Source organism: Pteronotus mesoamericanus, unplaced genomic scaffold (assembly GCF_021234165.1).
Source record: "Pteronotus mesoamericanus isolate MK-2021 breed Mesoamerican mustached bat unplaced genomic scaffold, CSHL_Meso_final contig_291, whole genome shotgun sequence".
In the NCBI taxonomy this organism is placed as follows: domain Eukaryota; kingdom Metazoa; phylum Chordata; class Mammalia; order Chiroptera; family Mormoopidae; genus Pteronotus; species Pteronotus mesoamericanus.
Genome location: NW_026555124.1, coordinates 4,719,359 through 4,733,234, shown reverse-complemented (window position 1 = coordinate 4,733,234; position 13,876 = coordinate 4,719,359). Strand labels below are relative to the sequence as shown.

The following is a 13,876-nucleotide window of genomic DNA, read 5'->3' as shown; positions in this document are numbered from 1 at the left end:
CTAACAAAAATTCAGTAGGTTTGGATGCAAAATTACAAAGACACCTAATGGCAGCTAAGAGCATGTAAATAAAGGGAAACAACAAAAAGAGAGAAATGTCAATGACAGGAAAAACAGATCCTTCTCAGAATGGCAAAAGAAGGTAGTTTAGACAGGAGGTAAGTATTAAACTAAGTTTTAAAAACGCAAGTATAAATAATTTGGAGAAATGAGCAGAGACTAATACTGGTTACCAGTTGACAAACCACAGGCAAGTGAAATTTATTTATATGTAATAACGAAATGTTTAGTGGTGAAAACATTCCAGCTTTTTAGTGTATCCATACTGGTTAAATTTCATACTTTGAAGCTTCGTGCTGTCCACCAATATGATAGCCACTAGCCACATGTGGCTACTTGAAATTAAACAAAATAAAAATTCAGTCCTTCATTTGCACTAGCCACATTTCAGAGCCACAGTGGGCTCAGGGTCACTTTGGACACATGGGACTAGACCATTTCCATCATAGCAGAAAGTCCTGTTAAACAATGCTGTGACCCATCATGAGTAGAAGAGTTGTAATGAAGGTTTATCAATATTATTCATCTGGAAGTTTAGCACATCTATTTTTTTTTATTATCCAAGTTATGAGTCACTTCTAGAGACAAGATATACAACTAGATAAAACAGAGGTCAAATTCTTTATTGCTTCTCTCTCCCAAAAAGACTTCCTTGGAATATTATCTACCAGCACCTAGGAAATTTAATAGCTTACTATGAATACTATATAGGAAGCAACTTTTGACCTGGTATAACATTTCAGATACTTAATCCCTAAGCATAATTTTATTTTCTTCATGGCTGAGCAGAACAGTTGAGTAAAATAAGGGATTTTGTTTGCTTTATGTAATAGTATAACCCATGGCATATCCAGACTAAGATAATCTTTTATAATAGGTTTGGCAGGCATTTCTTTAATAAGTTGCTGTAAGAAAAATAACCTTTATTATAGTTCCTTAAGGTTTTAAATTATAAAACATCTCTACTGTAACATAACCATTTATTTATTTATATAATAGCATTTGTTTAATGCTATTAAAAATTTTTAAAATAGCATTCTTTTCAGAACTGCCTTTGAAAAACAATAATAAAATAGATAAAAATCACTATATGTTTATTTTGGAACACAAAACACAGAAAATGATTGGATGCTATCCAATTCTTTTATGAGTTAAATATAGCTCTGACACTATAATCTAATAAAGATGTGACACACCAAAACAATTTATATACAAGCCTTACTTGTGAATATCAGGCACAAAACAAGTAAGTGCTAGCAAACCTAGTTCAAAATACATTGCAACTGACTTCTGGCCAAGATGGTAGCATAGGTAGGTACATTTTGCCTCTTCGCACAACCAAAAAAGAAGAACAAATTTAAAAACAAAAAACTACCAGAACTGCCAGAAAATTAAACTGTATGGAAGTCCAACATCCAAGTAGATAAAGAAGAAACATTTATCCAGACTGGTGGGAGAGGCTGAGATGGGCAGCCCGCAGAGAGGGCATGGCAAGGCAACGGCTGAGAACCCGGTGGTCCCACATTTGCATGCAGATAAATGGGAAGAACAGCTGGGAGCAAGACAGACGTACAACCCGGGGTTCCATTGCAGGAAAAGAAAGACTGAAAACCTCTGGCTATAAAAACTATGTATTCCTGAAAACCATGCACAGAGGAAGTATTCCGCAGCTAAATCCAGGATTGAAAAGAAGGAGAAAGTTCTGGCTACTGTCACAAAACCATTTGGTGGCAACAAGAGTGGTGATATTCCAGTGGTTAAACTTTGAAAAATGCGTAGATACTACCCTACAGAAAACTTGCCTCAAAAGCTCTTGAGCCACAGCAAGAAGCCCTCCAGTCAGCATGTGAGAGAACTGTGGGCCCGCATCACTCCCCGGGCCATTCCGATCATCCTCACCATCCTCACCAGGTACCACAGAGGAAGAGGGCGGTTTTCCTGAAGCAGCAGAGCAGTGGCTTGCCACTTGTGACTGCATCTGTGGCCCTTAATCCAGCTTCTCTGCGTAGAACACACCAGAAATTTGTCACCCCCATCTCCACCAAAATGGGTACCAGTGGTGTGAAAATCCCAAGCATCTCACAGATGCTTACTTCAAGAAGCTGCACAAGCCCAGACACCAGGAGGGGAAGATCTTCGCCATGGAGGAGAAACACAGGATTACAGAGCAACGCAAGGTTGGTCAAAATCCATAGACTCACAAATTCTGCGAAAAATCAAAGCTGTTCCTCAGCTCCAGGACTACCTCCGCTCTGTGTTTGCTCTCATAAATGGATTTTTCCTCACAAAATGAAGTTCTAAATTTATTTTGAAAAACCTAAAAAAAAAACAAAACATATTACAATGTAACATTAGAAAAACACAATGAGTATCTGTTCCAAAAAAAAGCCAATTATACATAATGAAGATATATTATTTATCATTATTTTATATTTGTATGTCATTTTAGCCAATGTAATGAAGTATGAAGCAAAAATAAGAGAAATAAACAGTGGAAAGGCAAACACAAGAATCTTATGATATTTGTCAGATTATATAATCACATAGCAAGAAAATTAATAAGAATTCATAGCTATTTCTTAATAAAAGAATACAGAGATTAAACATTAACTGCAAAGGTCAATATATTCCTGTAAAATAATCAAAATCCAGTTTGAATATATATAAAATAAACCTATTCCCAAGTAAATTTCTTAATGAGTGACGTCTATGATCTCTATAATGAAAAGTGCAATTCTTACTGCGAGATCTAAATGGAGACAAGTAAATGGAGAAAACACCATCTTATTTTGTAGGAAAAATAAATATCATAAGGATCTTTATTTTTTCAAATTAACTTACAGGTTTGATGCAATTCTAATTAAAACATTTTTTGGAGGCCTTAAGAATGATAAATTTATAGGAAAACAACAACAACAAAAAAGGATATTTTATCTGATAGTAAAATGCATCAGAAAATACATCAGCAATTCTAAATAAAACATTTATGGAGGCTTTAAGAATAATAAATTCATAGGAAAAACCCAATATATGTAAGAGATATTTTATTTGATAATAAAATTCATCATATTAAAATATATCTGATAATAAAATACATCAGATTATAAACCACTTTACTATTAATTAAATATATTACTGTGGTTTAAAACAATGCCTTTGACTAACTTCCCCTTCTCATATTCCTTTTCAACCCCCCCCCTCATCCCCCAATGTTAATAGGAAACCAGGTTCCTTAAGACTTCTTGTCAGTCAGGAAGCTGGGGCTTTTTTCTTTTTCTTTTCCTGTGGTCTGCCATCTGGTGGCCTGAATCAGCAACTATGTTTTCACTGCTGCAAGATGCGTAGTTTTGGCTGTTACTGCTCCTTCAGTTTACACTTTTCTGGTTAGCCAAGGAATTAGAGGTGAATGCTTGGGTCAAAGGGCACTAAATGGCGTCTTCCAATCTTACTTAAAATCACTCCTATATAAAATGAGATGATGTCTGGATTTTGCAAAAATATTGATAATTTTTGAAGCATGGTGCTTCTTTTGTGTGTATTTGCAAATTTGTATAGTACAAAGTTAAAACTAGAAACAAAACAAAAATCATTGTTCTCACAATTGTAAGTGGTCAATTATTATAAGAAAGAATCCTCAATCTCATTAAAAGTTAAACATGGACAAATTAAAATAACTAAATATTTTTACCTTTCAAATGACAAAGAGCATTAAAACACTAATAGTTCTTAGTGCTGAAAAGGTGTGAAAAAATAAACACATAATCTTTTGGTAAGAGTATCAGTTGGTACTGTCTTTGGAGGGCAATTTAGTTACACTAATGGACAATTTTAGTTCCAAAGATGTTTCATATCCTTACATCCAGAGTTCCGCCTCTCTTTTATGAAACTACTCCATCAAGAATGCAAAAATATATGAATACTGATTCTTATTGTAGCACTGTTTATAAGAGCAAAATATTGGAAATGATGATGAATAAGATATTTAATAAAGGTATGTATATAATGAAATATAACAGATGAATTTAAAAGAATAACTTTTCTGTTAACATTGAAAGGTATTCTGGGAAATTAGGTAAAAACAAGTTGTATAAATGGGAATGGCCTCATTATCATTAAAGGAGATAATATATGTTAATGAGTTCATTTAAAATGAGCTGGAGGCCAATAACCACACAATTACAGTGGTTTTCTTCAGTTAGCAATAAAAATAGATTTTTACTTTCTTCATTGTGCAGTTCTGTGATATTTGAGTTTCTCACAATGTACATATATTACTTTTCCATTAAAAAAGCAATAAAGATAAAATTTTAAAATAAATAAATTAAAGAGTTTCTTAGCAACCCTTAAAAAATGTTTCATTATTAAGCCCAATTCCCTACTTCTTTCCCCTTTTTTTTGTTTGAGGGTCTTAATCTCAGTGCCCTGAATTCCAAATACAACTCTCAACATTTTCTGTACTCTTAGTCCCGGAATATTCTAAGAGGAACTAGAGCAAATAGGACGCTCACAGGCTTCCTTATTATGTCAGAAGCTCAAACGATCAAGTTCATCAAGCCCAAACAGGTAGCCCCCACAGCAGGTGTACAAGATGATTCATTGGCAGTCAGGGAAAAAGCATTAGAATTTCAATCCATATATTTTTATCTCAGTGTTTGTTAATTTTAATTTTTGTTTTTAATTGCATATTATACAATTGTTTATATTTATTTATGGATATGTACATGTATGTAGTTCATTAGTAAACTTAGTGTGCATATTCACATACTAAGGAAAATATTCAGAACTCTTTTTCAATGAAGCATCTGGTCCAAAAAATTCAGAGGCCATTAATCTATACTATGGCTGCTTTTAAGAGAACTAAAAGCAGATCTAAGGCACATATAAACATATTCCACACATTAGTCATCCTCCCCAAAGTCACAAATATAGTAGTTAACAGGAAAAAACCCAGGAGAATAGGTGAGAAAACGTAATAAAGACAAATGCAAAAGTCACCTTACTAAATAATAAAAGGTAGAAGGAAAGAGAAGAAAGTAAAACAGGAAAATTTTCTATACATACACCAATAAATCAATTAAAAAATAGTGATATTGAATAAAGAGAGGGAGGTAAAGTGAAGGAAGAAATAACAAAAAGACACTGAACATTTAGTGATGAAATGAATAAGCAAACTGCCATACAGGTGGAATTTAGAATGCACCCTATCTGGATCTCTTTATTTTAGGGTCTGGCATAGTGCTTGGTACGTAGCAAGCACTCAATGAATATAGAAAGGATTTTAAGCATTGCCATTTTATACCAGGTGAATGTATTTAGCCACGATCTGAAAGGACACTATATTTTTTATCATTTGTTATTACATCAAGCTGCTGAATATTTTGTAAGTTATGAGGAATAGAAAACAAAATACATTGAAAAGAGAATAGAAATTCTGTGATGCTATATCTGCAAATGCAATAAAAATCTACAAATTCATTGGAGAACTTGAAGATATGGCAGGTAATTATTTATTTGCCACCCATGGAAACCTCCTCCATCACTTTGCTATTATGTAACTCAAATAATCAAGTAAGAATATTTGCAAAGAACCTATAATTTGGAACTTCTATAAAGTCTAGTTATAGCCAGAATAAAAGCAATTTATAGGATTAAAGCAGTGACCTTTTTTCTCTCTTTATTTGAAAGCTGACTTTGGAGTAGCAATTAGGTAGTTCATTGCTAATGTCTTATATGCTCTATAAATTACACATGAAAATGATGCTTCAATTGCATTGGTATTTTAGGCTTATTGCTAATAATAACTGTAAGCCATCTGATCCAGAATGCAAGTGTGTTGTGTTAAAATTAAAAAAAAAATCTGCAGTGCCAGTAGTCACACCTTTGCTCTCTTCCCCAGAGACATGAAGGAAAAATGGATTATTTTTAGGCAATTATGAGGCATTATCTACTGAGATCATCATTCACATATTAATCAAGTATTCATTGTTTATCTTTTTGTACCAAGCATTGTGCTGGCCTTTTAAATACATTTGTAAAATTATAAACCCTGTTTCTTGTGGAACTTACAGTCATTTTCTCTAGCTTTCCTTGATTAAATTAACAACCTCCAAAGTATCAGAGATATATTTGTGCGTGCCTATGGATATGTCAACTCATGGACGTAACAAAATAGTAAAAAAAATAAGAATTGCTTAGCATTTAACCATGATTATTGCAGAATGTACAATAAATAGTTTCTCTTTTAAAAACTACATAGGTACAAATATCTTTAAAAACTGTATGTTGGGTGATTTAGCACTGCTACTTTTAGGAAGAATAAAGATCAGGTGCAGATTTAGTTACAAGGATGCTTACTGTAGGACTTTTTAAAATAGTGTTACAAAGAGTCTAGATCAGTACAGCCTTATTTACATAAATTGTTTTGTGTTTGCACAGTGGAAAAGTAGCTGCTCTATAGACTGAATAGTTTGTGTGCCCCCAAAAGTCTTATGTTCAGATCCTAACCCCCAATGTTATGGTATTAGGAGGTGGGGCCTTTGGTAAGTGATTAGGCCATGTGAGTGGAGGGAACCCTCATAAACGTCATTAATGCCCTTATAAAAGGGACCCTGAGCAGCTCTCTTAAATGTCCCATCTCTGAGGACACAGAGAGAAGATGGCCCTCTGTGAACCAGGAAGCAGGCTCTCAGCAGACACTAAATGTGCTGACTCCTTGGTCTTATATTTCCCAGCCTTCAGAACTGTGAAAAATAAATTTCTGTTGTTTATAAGCCACCTGTTTATGGCGTTCTGCCATAGCAGCCTGAGCTAAGACACTAGGTTACTTTAAAAAAGATCATGTAGAAATGTTTTGATGGACATGGAAAAATTTCTGTGATATTATAAAGTGAAAATGGGAAGTTACCTTGTTGCATAAGTATCAAACACAAGGAAGTGCAAGCCCTAACTTTGCTCTGACTCTCGGCAAGAAACTTGACTTCATACTCTCTCAGTTTTCCAGTCTGTAATAGGCTGAATTATGTCTCTCATATTCATATGTCAAAGTCCTAACCCTTAGTTCCTAAAAGTTTGACTGTATTTGGAGGTAGGATCTTTAAAGGGGTCATTAAGTTAAAATGAAGCCTTTAAATTAGGTTTGAATCCAATATGACTATGTAAGGAATGAAAAGAATATTTCCTTCACCCTAGGTTTAGTAGCTAGGGCCTGTGATTTAAACTGACAAAAAAAAATTAACAGGAGAGAAGGAATACAATTTTATTAATATTTAAAGTTTCATGTTTATGGGATTTTCACAAAAAAGAAGTGAAAAAATCAAGAGCAGACAGACTTAGGGCTTACATACTATTTTAACAAAGGGTGATAAATTGTGAAGAAGTGACTAGCAAAGGAAAGAGTATTTGTCTGGGTTTTTAGAGCTGATAAATTGTGCAAGAGTGCCTAGGAAGTTCATGGGGGTGGGTTAGGATATTTTTTAATAGAGGATAAAGATTATTTTGGTAAAGTCTATTAATGCAGACTCATCTCAGCGCTGACTCTCATCTCCAGAGAGAAGAATGCTGTCCTCTCCTCTCCTCTTCTTGGTATAGGGACTGTACCTTTTTCATGGGAAATTTATGCTCTGTTTCATGCACATAGCAGAGAGCTCTTTCTGTGTCTGCTGTTTCAGTTGCCTTCAGCCCAAAACAACCAATATGCCGAAATGGCATATATGGGGGTATCATATTCTGATCCCTTCCAACTGATGTCCTTCTACAAAGAAATTTGAATATGGATGGGTAAAGAAGGAAGACCACGTGGGCACAGCAAGAAAGCAGCATCTAGAAGCCAAGGATAGAGGCCTTAGGAGAAATCAACCCTGTTGACATGTTGGTTTTAGACTTCTCTGTCCCCAGAACTGTGAGAAAATAAAATTCTGTTGTTTAAGCTACGCAGTCTATGGTGCTTTGTTACAGTGTCCTAGCAAACTAATATACCATTTATAAGATTGGGAAAATATTTTTTTAAAGATTTAAAAAATTTATTTGTAGAGGGTGGTAGTGAGGGAGAAAGAGAGGGAGAGAAACATCAATGTGTGAGTTGTCTCTTGTGTGTACCCAATGTGGGGACCTGGCTTGCAACCTAGGCCTGTGTCCTTACTGGGAGTCAAACCCATGACCTTTTTGTTTATGGGATAACTCTCCAACCAGCTGAGCCACACTAGTGAAGACAAGACTGAATTTCTTAACCTTTTAACAAGGCAGAGGCTCAGTTCCCACACAGGGGTTGGGGAGAAGCAGGAGGTTTCAGTAAAACTGCCTTAAATTATACGTAATACTTGCCGGTGAAAGAAGGGATGCAAAATAAAAAGAATGGTTTCTTATACCCATACTGCAAATTGCTAAAAAAAAAAAATCATCTCGATTACATAATATGTATTGAGCATTTACTAACTATTAAGCATGGCCCCAAGTACTTTTTATATATGTTCTCTAATTAAACCTCTTATGTGTGTGCATGGGGGTATACATATGTTTACTTGTGTGTCTGTGTGTCTGTCTATGTGTTATCTATTTAGCTTCTTTTGTTACAACATATATCTTCAATATGAAAATTTGTTCATATGTAGAAGATAAAAAGCAATAAAATTGTCAAACTGAGAAATCATGATGTTTTTAAGAGATGTTTGCACTATGGCAAAACATGAAATGACACTACCTAACTGAATGAAGTGTCCTATAATAAAATATAACACACACACACACCCCCACCACACACCTCATCTTCTTATTCTTACTCCAGTGTACAACATACATTGCTCTATGAGAGTGTGCATTGTTCTTTTGAGTTTTTGTTTGTTTCATGATGAGCGTATTGAATACATTACATTAAATCTGTATAAGCATCCTGGTTGTAAGAATCCCAAGTAGTGAATAAAAATAAAAGCCTTAAGTTTTGAGGAGAAAATTAAAATAATAAATGTTTTGAAATAAATGAGAGAACTTACAGGGTCTGTACCTTTTACGGTACAGTGTGGAAAAATGAGGGAATCCACATTGCTCACATTCAGGAACAAGGATGATAAAATAAATGAAAGAAGAGCTTGTGATTCCCAGTTATCATCTGCTGTCTAGTGGAACTGGGAAGCACTTTGAAGAGATTAGGATAAAGACTAATGCCAAGTAATACCGAATGCAGTTGAATAGCACTTTGTGGCCTCTAGGCTCATTAGAAACCATATGAGCAAATTCTTTATGAAAAGAGGAAACTCTCAGAACAAAAGTGGGACTTCTATTTTAGGCTGGTTTAGGAAACAGAAAAACAGAACAATAAACCAGAGAAATTCAACTCTGGTATCACAATATTTTGCACTAAGAATGATGTGCTTCTTTCATTTTACCTCTTCTTAGTAATTGAAAAACTATAGCACTTTACCACACTGATTTTCAGCAAATGGTGTTTGCAGCATTGCTATCCACTGCAGAAAATAATCAATGTATTACCTTCCATTTAAAGTAGACATGGAAAATATAAAACTGCTGTATGGCAAAAGACATAATGAACTAAAAGATAAATGACAGGGGAGAATCAAGATGGCACAGGATTGAGTGGAAGTCACACTGACCTCTTCCCAGGACCAATCTGGAATTACAACTAAATTGTGGAGAAATCACCTGAAACAAACAACTGAACAATAGCGAGAGAGGAGCCTTATAACCTTGGACAGACAGAAGAATCAGTTTTAGCACAACCTAACTGGTAAGGTATGCAGTAGAGACTCGAGGAGGCAGGCGGGGCACCCACAGGCGGCAGCGCCAGAGGAATATTGAAATGGCCAGTTGGATCCCCTTGAGAAGAGTGGGGTCTAAACCATAAGCGAGGATCTCTGCCCTACAGCACCAGAGCCCAAATTGTACACAGATAACAGCCAGCTGTGAAAAGCCACAAGGTTGATCTCAGCCGGAGACAGGCAGCTAGAGACTCAAAAAGCTGTTTAAAGGGCCAATGCATAAGTTTTTATTTGTAGCCACTTACCCTGGTCTCAGACATATGTGGGGGCAGAGTGGGCTAGAGACACCTGAGGAGAGACTGGGAAAAGAGACTTTGGGGAGAGAACTGAGGGAGTATCTGGAGGGATCCTGATGCTGACTCATCCCCCAGATGGCAGCAGCCATCTTGCTTGGGCAGACCACTCTGAGCAGCAACAGTGTGAGATGACTCAATAGCCCCACCCCCAGGAGGGACTCTGTCCTGCCCTGTGGCGTCTAAGCTGATCTGCTGAGTGCAGAGTGACTAGATTAACAGCTGAAGGAGACAGCCACAGAGAGCAGATTCCTGGAAGTCTCGAACAGACTGCCTAAGGTCAGACACGGTCAACATCTGACATCATCAGAGGCAGATTCAGAAAGGAAAAAAACAGCGGTCTCCTACCATAGGCGTTCACACCACAAAGTCAGGAAATCAAGGCAGATCAATTTAAGAAGCAGAAGCAAAAAGAAGAGTCTCACAAATAATGGGAAGACAAAGAAACACCCCCCAGTCGAAGGGAAAGGAGGAATCCTCAGAAGAAATCTAAATGAAATAGAGTAAACTGTCAGATACTGAGTTCCAAACAACAGTTCTAAGGAAGCTCAATGAGCTCAGTGAGCTTAGAGAGAATTACAAAAAACTACAGGGAAACTACGAGGAACTACTGCAAACTATATCAGCATGAAAAAGGACATAGAAACTATCAATAAAGGACAAGAGGAAATGAAGAATACAATTTCTGAATTGAAGAACTCAGTAGAAGGAATCAAAAGCAGGCTAGATGAAGCAGAGGAACAAATCAGCGAGCTGGGGGACAAGGTAGAAAAAGTTCCCAGAAAGAGCAAGAAAATGGAAAAAGACTCAAAAAGAATGAAGAGGCATTGAGGGAAATGCAGGACAGCCTGAAACGTAATAATGTCCATATAATAGGGACACAAGAAGGAGAAGAAGAGGAAGAAGGGATAGAGAACCTGTTTGAAAAAGTAATGATGGAAAACTTCCCTAAATGGAGGAGAGAAAAAGTCACACAAGTGCAGGAAGCACAGAGGGTTCCATTCAAGAGGAACCCAATGAGGCCCACTCCAAGACACAACATCATTAAAATGGCAAATAGCAAAGACAAACAGAGAATCCTAAAGGCAGCAAGGGAGAAAGAGGCAGTAACATACAAGGGAGCCCCGGTATGGCTAGCAGCTGACTTCTCAAGAGAAATGCTACAAGCCAGAAGGGAACGGCGAGAGAGATTCCAAGTCATGAAAAGCAAGGGCTTGCAACCAAGACTGCTTTACCCAGCAAGGCTCTCAATTAAAATGGAAGGTGAAATAAGGAGTTTCCCTGACAAAAGAAGGCTAAAAGAATACATCTCAAGCAAACCAGCATTGCAAAATAAGCTAAAGGGACTACTTTAAGAAGATGAAGAAAAAGAGTCTATGAATATCCAGTTCCTTTCACAGTCACCAATACTTGATATTACTGACATTTTAATAGTTATTAATCTGATTGTGACAATGATGTGTTATTTTCATTGTTACTTTATTATTTGTTGAAACTAAACCTGTTTTTGTCTATTTCTTGCCTATTTCTATAATTTTTTAAAAAGCTTTAAATGAGAGTTTGGTATTCTTTATACATTTTTTTATTGTTTGTAGAATTTTTTCCCTAAAAAAAATGATTAACCCTTTTATAGATGTGTTTCTAACACTTTCCGATCCTATTACTTGTTATTAACCTTTTTTGTATGTATATTTCTAAACCATCTTAAATGTTTAATATAGTCGTATTTTCAGTATTTTACTTTATAGCTTCTGGGTTTGAATATTTTACTTTAGGTTAAGACAAATATTATTTTGTATTTTCTTCTAAAACTGCTTAAATTTTACATATTGATTTTTAACTCACCTGAGTATTTGTTGTATAATGTGTGAAATAGAGCTCTACATTTATTTCAAGTAATAGTGATTCATGCACCTTATTTGTTGAATAAGCCTTATTTTCCCCATTGATTTGAAATATCAATTTAATCATATATTATGTTGTTAGATAGATATGTTTGTTTCTAGAATGTTCATTTTATTTCATTGATCTACTTAATCATTTCTGTGCTGTTATCATGTTGTTTTAATTGCTGAGACTTTATAATGGATTTAAATTTTTAAATATTTTTTAATGGATCTTGACATTTAAAAAATAAATAAATAAAATCAATCTGCATTTAAAAAAAAAGAAAGGAACTCCTACCTTTTGTGACAACATGGATGGAACTGGAGAATATTATACTAAGTGAAATAAGCCAGTCAGTGAAAGACAAATGCCATATGATCTCACCTATAGGTGGAATCTATTCAACAAAATAAACTAACAAACAGAATAAACCAGAGTCATGGAAACATGGAGCAGACTAAAAGTGACCAAGTGGTTGGGGAAGGAGGCCAATGGTGAAAAGACAGAGAAGGGACTAAATAAAGAACATGTATGAATGACCCATGGATGTGGACAACAGAGTGGGAACCGACTGTGGAGTGGGGAGCGGTGTGCGATGGGTGGAGGAGGGCAAGGGGAAAAAATTGAGACACCTGTAATAGAATAAACATGATTTAAAAATTGAAAATTAAAAAAAGATAAATGACAATATGTGTAATTTTAACATGTGACAAAGGGTTAAAATTCTTATAATACTGCGTAATAAACTCTTACAAATCAGTAAGAAAAAATAAAGACACCTCAGTAAGAAAAGGTCAAAGGATATGAAAAGATAACACAGGAAGAAATGCAAAGGCTAATCAACATGCACTAGTGCTCAATTTCAAATTAAAATGTGAATTAAGATTTCGCACCATTTTTAACCTAGTAGATTGACAAAGGCATTTTTCAAAATAAATTTTAAAAATAAGTTCAGTTCTTCTTTTGGAATGGATTTATTCAAGGGAAATGAGACTTGGGTTCAAAAATAGATGTGCAAGTATGTTTGTTATAGAATTGTTTATAAGTATAAAAATTGGAATTTCATCTAGCAATTGAGACTTGGTCAAATCAAGGTGTCTATATATATTTTCATTTAGCAATTCTGCTAGAATATACCCCTTTGAATAGTCAATAAACCCAACATTTTTTAGAGACACAAAAGATGTTTATTTCAGCACTTTGAAAAGGTAAAAATGGTACAGTACACCCACATAAGGAAGAAAAGAACTGCACATTAATGATCACGTTTATGCATCCACATATTATGTGTATACACTAATGAAAATTGATGAAAGGGTAGTTTATAGAATACTAAGCAGCTGTCAAGAAAGGAGTTTTATATTTTTATATGAAACTGTGACCATATATTAAAAGTAGAAAACTCCGTAATTGTACATAAATGTCCCTACTTACGTAAGTATATAAGGTTGTTTGGAGATATTCTGGAACAACAGCACTTTGACCATGGACACCCTAATAATTGATTTGATGTTATTTGACCTGAGATTTGGTTATGCAAACACTTGCATGAATAAAAACTTTGACTTTACCTTAGAAAAGCTCCTAATTCTAGTTTTTTTCTACCTAAGCAGGAAAGGCTCAAGACCAGCCTGGAGCTACAAAAGGCAAAGACAGCTGAGTCAATCAGCAAGTCTCACAGAGCTACTTTGCTCAGCTTCGTATTTTCAAGCGACCCTTTAATTACAAATGCTTCTGGGCCTGTAGGTTTGCAAGTGGTTGGTTCTTAGTTCGCTTCAGGCCCTCTCAGCCGGAGGCCCGGTCCATGGAGGACACTCATCAAGCCATTTCCAAACCTTGGCTACCACACACTGCGAAAAGAAAACTGGA

General features: G+C 35.4%; 1 pseudogene; it reads left to right on the top strand.

Moving 5' to 3' along the window:
* The window catches only part of LOC129072018 (60S ribosomal protein L6-like), a 61,419-nt pseudogene extending 59,058 nt beyond the window's left edge, over positions 1 to 2,361 (top strand).
* The last annotated feature ends 11,515 nt before the right edge of the window (positions 2,362 to 13,876 follow it).